At 56.1% G+C, this 7,877-nt stretch overlaps 1 long non-coding RNA gene across 1 annotated transcript; it reads right to left on the reverse strand.

Moving 5' to 3' along the window:
* Positions 1 to 4,189: 4,189 nt before the first annotated feature.
* Positions 4,190 to 5,951, reverse strand: LOC124100569 (uncharacterized). The gene is made up of 2 exons (XR_006854348.2): positions 5,526 to 5,951; positions 4,190 to 4,402 (listed from the first exon to the last, which is right to left on the reverse strand). It is a non-coding gene; the product is annotated as an uncharacterized LOC124100569 (long non-coding RNA).
* Between the last annotated feature and the right edge of the window lie 1,926 nt (positions 5,952 to 7,877).

A 7,877-nucleotide genomic window follows, 5' to 3' on the forward strand; every position in this document is an offset into this window, starting at 1 on the left:
AGAACAATCTAGAAGTGAGAAAATGCCTAAGCAGAGAAACGGGTGCAATAAGGGGCCATGTGGCCTAACTCAGGTTCCCTTGGGTGGAGGCAGAGGGTGGAGGCCAGAGGAGCCTCCCAGGGCCTCCAGGGTGGGGAAGTGCCATTCAAATGAGGGCACAGGCTGTCCACAGAGGTAAGACCTGGCCTTCCTTTCCCTTCCCTTGGTGGGAGTAGGAGGTAAGAGGGAAGGTGCAGGCTGCAGAGGCAGGCAGGCTGCTCCGGGTCTGCATTCCCATCTCACAGAGCCGCAGCTGGGGAGGGATGAGCTGATGGAGACCCAGAAGGAAGGCCGTGGGGACCCATGGAGGGGCAGTCCTGCCTGCCGGACAGGTTTGTCTGATGCCAGGGAGGAAAGGGGGAGCTGGGGAGGGGAGAAGCTTCTCCCAGGCCTTGGGAGAACCCAGAGGGTCTGCTAACCTCTCCCCTACCCCAGGTGTGGCTCCGCCTCCCTCTCTTAACCCCAACCCCCTGGCCACGCCCAGACCACCCAGCCCCAGTCTGCAAGGTAATTATAAAGAAGTTAAACCGAATTACACACGCAGGGTTTATTTTGTGTTTTTTCTGCGGCTGCTGCTGCCAATTATGGTGCAATTAGACTGCCTTCGTTAGCAAATGAGATTAGAATTAACATTGTTAATTACTCCTTCTGTTTAATGGGGGAGCCGGTGTGGTGGGGAGGGTAGGAATGGCAGAGACCCCCAAGGGCTGCTGGGCCCATGGGAACTGGAGGCGGCTTGGATTTACCTAAGGTCAAGACAAGTGGGTGAAACAGGGTGGAGTCTGCCCCGTGGGGGCGGGGGGGGGGGGCCTTTGCTTCCCCCTCCCCCTACTGGGGACGCCTTACCACGGAGCTACACCCCCAGCCCTTTTTATTTATTAATTCAATTTTTATTCTGAGGCAGGGTCTGGCTGTTGCCCAGGCTGGCCTCAAGCATGTAACCCTCCTGCCTCAGCCTACAGGATCCCTGGGATTAGAGGCACGTGGCTCAGCGCCCTTCTCATTGATAACACTCACCATGTTTGAGGATTCAGTGAAGCACTTCACAAGCATTACCCACACCACCTCATGAGAAGCAGGCCTTATCATCCCCATTTACAAAGGAGAAAACAGATACTCAGAGAAGTTCATTGATTTTCCCAATGTCACACAGCAATGACAAAGGACAGAATCAGGCACCTCTCCTTGCCCAAGCGCCAGGACCGTGTGTGCGTACATTATATTTTATGTAGTAAGTTTTAAATCAATTCCTTTGGTGCTCTAATTTGGCCCGTGAGGGAAACAGAAATTATTAGCCTCATTTTTCAGATGAGGAAGTTGAGACTCAGAGAGTTTAATGAGGGGCTGGCACACCGTGGCCTACGGGCTGGATGTGGCCGCCACCCGTTTTTGTAAATAAGGTTTATTGGAACACAGGCGTGCCATTTATACTTGTGTTATGAATAAATAATAGTTACTTGCATGTGTGTGTTATGGCTCACCCTCCACTAAAGGACTTTAGCTTATAAACTGTGAACTAAACCAAGTGTCGAGTAGTTGTGGCAGTGACCGCGTGGCCCATGTCATTGATCACCAGCAAAGGACATAGGATTAGTGTACGGGCCTTAGAAAACTCAGGGTCCACTTCTGGGGCAGACAGGACCCCAGCCCTGCTCCCTGGTGGCCCCAGTTCCTGAGCTCTGACAGCCAGAGGAACGGGGGGCGGGGGGCATGAAGAGAGCTGTGGGACCCCCATTCCAACCCCAGGCCTGGGAAACAGGCAAGGCCCACGTCCCGCATCTCCCTTCTGTGCCCTGTGGCTTCTGACTGCTGGTGGGTGGTGGGTGGGCTCATCTCGACAGTGCTATGGGCATGAATCCCCCTGGGAGGCTCGGAACCCTGGGTCCTCTCTCCCAGCCCACATCCTGCCTGGCCCGGAAGGGCAATGGTACCTGGGCACTTCCCCTGCACCCGGGGCCTTTGCCTCTTGTTCTCTTGCCACGGTAGCCAATGAACCCATGAGCTGTGAGCTGCCCACCACGGAGTGGAAGCTGGAGTAGCCCAGGGACTGGGCTGGACCCACCAGGCCACCCTTCCCCAGAGCTGCTGGAACCCCGCCCACTTGTGCCACTGAAGTGGCAGCGCTGATGGCCTTGGCCGGGTGGTCAGGGAAGGTCCTGCCCAGATTGGCAGCTCAGCCCCTCTGCCTCCAGGTCCCTATTCTCCCCCTCCCCCTCCCTTACATAGACTCACAGCCCCTGGGCATCTGGGTTCATGCACCTTGCCAGGGCTTCCTTCCTGCCCTCTGGGCAGGATTTGGGAGGCAGAGAGGGGTGCCCAGGCATTCGAAGAAGGCTCAGGGAGAAGGTGTCAGACGAGGAGGGTCCCATCTGGGTGCACTCGTCTTTCAAAGGCCCAGGAGCAGGTTCCACACGGCCTGCCTTAAGGCAAAGAGCCGTGGGGTGGGAGAAAGAGAGGCGAGCTCGGGTCAGCAAGGGAAGGCCGGGCCTCTTCCTGCCAGCCTCCCCACACAAAAGGTGCAGTGGCCGAGCTCCCTGCCGGTGGCCAGCCCAGGCTTGGTTGCTGATAAGCCCTGTCTTGAGCGATCCCCACGGTACAAGGGTAGGAGGCGTGCTCCCCACCCTTCCCCGCCTTGGGTCAGACACTTGGCTCTGCAGCAAGGGCCTGTGTTACATGCATGCACGCGAGCACACACACACACACACACACACACCCATGCACACCCACACGCACACCCTGCTGGCTTCGGCTTTTCCCACGGCCTGCACATCAGCAAACACTTCCTCCTCGGGCATCTCCTCCAGCTTCAGGCCCAGAGCCTCTAGATGGCTCTGAGCATCCCCAGCTTCTCCAGCTGGGTCTGGGGTGGGGATGGGGGTGCCTCTTCCTCCTCTCTGAGCCACGAGGACTTGGATTGTTGAGGAGGCTCCCGAGATCCATGTCCCTCCCTTCCTGCAGACCCTCGCCCCACGGGAGTCACCCCTCCCCAACCCCCCATAGGACGCCATGGAATGCGCCCTGCCCTGGGTGCCCAGCAGGCGGGGACCCCAGAGGGAAAGCCAGACCCCTCCCCAGGGGGAATGGCCAGCCCCAGGGATTGGGCAGACACTTGACAGATCCCTAAAAACAGGAAAAACAGAGAGGTTCAAATGACACCCACATTCCCTCCCCCCTCCACCCCCCAGCCCAGTTCAGATGTGGAGAGGCCAGTTCCCTGGGGAGAGGTCTCTGGGCCTCTGGGGCCAGGGATGGACTCTGCTGTGGGAAGAGGGTCGCTGGAAAGTGACCCTGGCTTCTCCCTCTTCCCTCGGGGTGGTTGCCCCCAAGCTCAGCTTCCTGAAGGGTTCTTGGCTCCCCACAACCCACCTCTGACCTGCAATGCCCCAAGGGACCCAGAGACCCTGGAAGCCAGGTAGCCGTGTCACAGCCAGCTCCCACGTCCAGACTGCTGGGAGACTTGCAATGTCCCCTGCCAAAGGGTCAGCGATCCTGGGTGGAGGGCAGTGTCTGCAACAGGTCTGCAGACCCACAACCTGGGCCAGAGGCACACGATGATGGAGAGGGGGGGCCCAGACCCTCCCGCTCTCCCTGCCCTCTGGCCCCCTAAGTCACCCTTTGTCAAATCGAGCTTTCTCCCAAATGCCATGTGAGGCTTGGAGGTCCCAAGCTCCAGGCCTTGGTGCAGGCCACGTGGGCACCCTGAAGACGTTCTGCCTGGCCCAGCAGAGAGGTGGAGGGACATGGGAGAAGTTGGGGACGGAAACTTGGAGTTCAACCTGTGTGTCAGGTAAAGGGGGACAAGGAACTGAATGGCCAGGACTTTAGCTGCCTGTTTCTCCATCTGCTAAATGGAAAGAGTCAGTGTCAGAAGGCTGAGATGACGGGGTTGGGGGGCCATCACCAAAGCCGAGGAGGGACCCTCGGTACACACGGAGGGAAACAGGGGAGCCCAGAAAGATGAACTGGGGCCACACACCACAAGGCCAAGGTCAGGGAATTCTGGGTTGATCTGATGGGAAATGGCAAGCGCTCAAAGGTTTCTTGGTGCCCAGACCCTAGCAGAGACATCAAGGGAAAATTGGAAACATGCAAAAAAAATAAAAAAATAAATAAAACCCTACAGAAAACAAGAGACAGAAAGAAAACAAAATAAACAAATAGAAAACAATTTATTCTCTGTCATCTTGGTGAAGAAAATACTCCCGGCCCCAGGCAATGAACTTCCACGTTCCAAGGCCCGAGCAGGAGTCGGGGAGCGGGGAGCAGATGAGGTGGCATCTCCCGGCCACTGACAAACTCTCTCCCGTAGGTTGCCTGGATGTAAAATGTCAGCTTCGGGCCACAACCCATCCACCTGACATTCCTGTTAATAAGGAAGCCTAATTAGCATGGCTTTTAAGCATCCATTACATTAATTTAACGCGAAAATCTAATGGAGCTTTATTGGAATTTTTTTTTCGGCAAAATTAACCCTGTGGGTTTCTTACACATGTTTTCATTAGGGTCTGTGAGCAGGGGAGATAATCAGAGAATTAGAATGAGCCCCAGTGGCTTTCCCTCTAATCCAGGTCCCCTGTCGCCAAGCCCTCGGGGATGTAGGTGTTCTGTTCAGCAAAGCTTTTACCCACACCACCCCCCCCACCGCACCAAATAGTTCTCATAACAGGGGTGGGACATTCGCACCATAGGTGTTGGGGGGGGCAGCATCTCTGGTTCAGAGGCACCCCACTCCATCCCACAGGCTGCAATTCTAGGACCCCGAAGAATTTCAGCTCAGGATCTCTAGACAGGGAGACAGTCACCGACAGAGGTTTGACCCAAGCCCGCCTCTCTACCTCCCTTCCCCTGGCTGTCTTCCAGTTAAGAATGACCATGCAACTCAGTTCTGACCTAAGACAAAGAAGCCTCTGGGGATAGCATCCTTTGCCGCAGCCCGGCTGGCTGCAGCAAAATAACCGGGGGGTGACGAATAGCTTGTGTACTTTGATACAGCAGGAGTAGGAGCCGTTTATTGCAGGACAGGAGCAGTATTTATACATTCCACAGAGCTTATCTAATTAGCATAAACTAGATACATCAGTCAACCAATCAGGAATCTCTACACTTAATGGCTCGCTTTTGTTACTTCTCAAACCACTCCCTCTGGCATTTTGCCAGGCACCATCCAGACTTGTTTACGAACTCTAACATTCCCCTGGCTAAATGCCAGGTGTTATTTTGACTTGTTTACAGACTCTAACAATCCTTCCCTTAATAAAAAAGCTAAACTAGAAGAATAACTTCTACCCTTTCTCCTTCTCTCTTCTTCCTGCCTGGAACATGGATGTAAGGTACAGAGCAACAGCAGCCATCTTCTGCCAGGGTCAAAACACCAGGCTAAGGAACAGGAAGAACGTGGGCCACTGAGGCAAGGTTGAGCTGCTGTGGTTCCAGCACTCACAGTGGACACCCGGGCTCCTTGTTGCTCCTTACACCAATCTTTATACCTGGATTCTGGCTGTCGATTCTCCGTGGTGTTGGGCAGGTCCCTGCCCTTCTCCAAGCATCGATTTCCTCACCTGTAAAAACAGATGATCGGAGTGAACCATGTTTTTCCAACACTTCTTTTGAATACTGAGCCCCACCCCCTCCAATGACATGGTGTCTCAAGTGAGATTATTGAGACCTAACCCAGGGTGGGCATGGTGTCACGTGTCCTGCATTGATAAATGCAGACCCTGATTCAGGTCCCAGGCGATGCCCACGTTCCTGGCCCCGGGGCCACATTTTGCCTAGCAATTGGGCTGTCCTGGGCGCTGGGCCATCCCCGTCCCCGTAGCACATCCCCGGCCTGGAGCAGGGAGGAGAGCGTGGCTCCAGTCTGCACAGATGGCGCCAGAACGCTGACTCTGCCACTCCACTGTGTCGCTGGGGACAAGTTGCCCAACCTCTCTGAGCTTTTGTTCCTTTAGAAATGACACATCAGAGTCACGGTGCATGGTTCTGGGTGCTACGAAGCTGAGTCACACTCTGAAGCCGGGAGGGGTTGCACCCGAGGCCCAGTAGTGACCCCGGCACACACTCTGCCACCCTCCTGCAGCGAGGCTACCCAGCTGGCTGGACGGGCCAGGGCTGGCACTGCTTGGGGGTGGGACCTAGAAATCAGGGAGACAGGCAGTGGGAGGAGGAGCCTGGAGGGGGCATGTCAGAACATTCCGGCATCCAAAGAAGTGCCAATTACATGCAAATAGCATCTCTCTCTAAAGAGAATATAACTCACCAAAGTCGCCTCTCCCTGAGGACTCTCCTTTGGGCAACCTGGCTTCGGAAGAGCCGCAGGCCTTATCTCCCCGTTGACCTCACAAATGCTGGGCCTCATGATGGGAAGGAAGTCACCCTAGACCTTGCCACATCTGCTCCAAACCTCACCCTCGATTTTTTTCAGGTGGAAAAAATGAAGACCCAGAGAGGTTAAGCAACTTGTTCAAAGCTCACACAGCAAGTTGGATGAACCGCCCAGTTGTACTCCAGGTCTCCTGTCCATGGTGACAGGGAGGGGGGAAGTCCTTGTGTAGTCCTAAGGAGCCAGCCTGAAGGAGGCAAGAAGAGCATGACAAGACACTGTCACGGGGCCAACTAAGACAAAGCCCTTTTGTAGGCCAAGCAGCCAAGACAGGAAATAGGAATGTCAGGGCTCTGGCTCCCCAATTAGTGTCAGTATTTCTCTGTAACCCGCGCCCTGCAGGTGGCCAGTCTGGCTGCCTTGGAGAGCCCCTCCTCACCAGATCCCTGGGGGTTTTTGGCCAAACCAACAATGTAGGGCTTGAAGGTGGGGGTAGGAGCCTGCCTGCCACCTCTGCCTGCCTACATGGTATCAGAAAGGTGTCCAGACGGGTGTCACCGGAGCCCAGCTTCCAACGCCATCTCAGCTCCTCCTGGCTGTGTGAGCTTGGGCCAGGGCCTCCCCACTCTGGTCTTTTGGCTCCTTGGCTATAAAAGGTGACAGAAATTGTACCGCACCAGGAGCGTTCAACCCCACACAGGTAGAGCTTGTGCTTGGCACAACCGGTCCTCCACACATGGGGCTCCCTGCCATCTGATGACCAGGGCAGACCTGATGACCAGGTTCTAGCCTGACGGGGAGAGAAACGTCACCTTTGAATGAATGCCTCAGGAGCCGTCTGCTCTGGAGCCTGGATGAGGTTTCCCCAACGCCAACGGATTTCGGTTTCCAAATTGAATCACGGTTCGCTCAGGCCAAGATCCAAATGAGCTCACCACGGAGGACCGTCTGGGAGAGCAACCGCCCGCGATGAAGACTTAGAGATGACTGGGTCAAACTGGCGCTGGTCAGCAGCGGCTCCAGCCACCTCCATCCATCGACGTAGGAAGTGACAGCCAGAAAGGGACCCAGGGAGGCCACCCGCAAGCTGTCAAAGCCTCCGCAGGCCTCAGAGGCCAACCGGCCGGAGGACCAGGGCCCCCTCCTCCTTGAGCCGGGGGCGGGGGCCTGGGCAGCTGGTGGCAGGTCCACGCCTCCCCGGCTCTCCCTGCCTGGGCCCATTTCTGTGTCCCGCCAACCTGTAAGAAGCACCTCCTCGCGGGCCCCAGGGCCGCAGCATCTGGATCAATCTGCACCAGCCGTCTCTCATCATTGCCTGCCCTGCTTCTCCACCAAGCATGGAGTCTCCAGAGTGTGGCCTGACTCTTGGTCTTCCTGTGTATACATCACACTCACACACACACATGCTCGCTGCCCAGACCATGTGGGCCCGTCCACACTCGCGGCTTCCCCTTCCTCTCCATTCCCTAGCTCAAAGGCCCATCTGGAAACACCAGTCAGGGCAGCCCCCGAGCAC

The sequence above is a fragment of the Marmota monax genome, unplaced genomic scaffold (genome assembly GCF_021218885.2).
Source record: "Marmota monax isolate L192 unplaced genomic scaffold, Marmota_monax_Labrador192_F-V1.1 WCK01_AAM20220418_F8-fsc00317, whole genome shotgun sequence".
NCBI lineage: Eukaryota > Metazoa > Chordata > Mammalia > Rodentia > Sciuridae > Marmota > Marmota monax.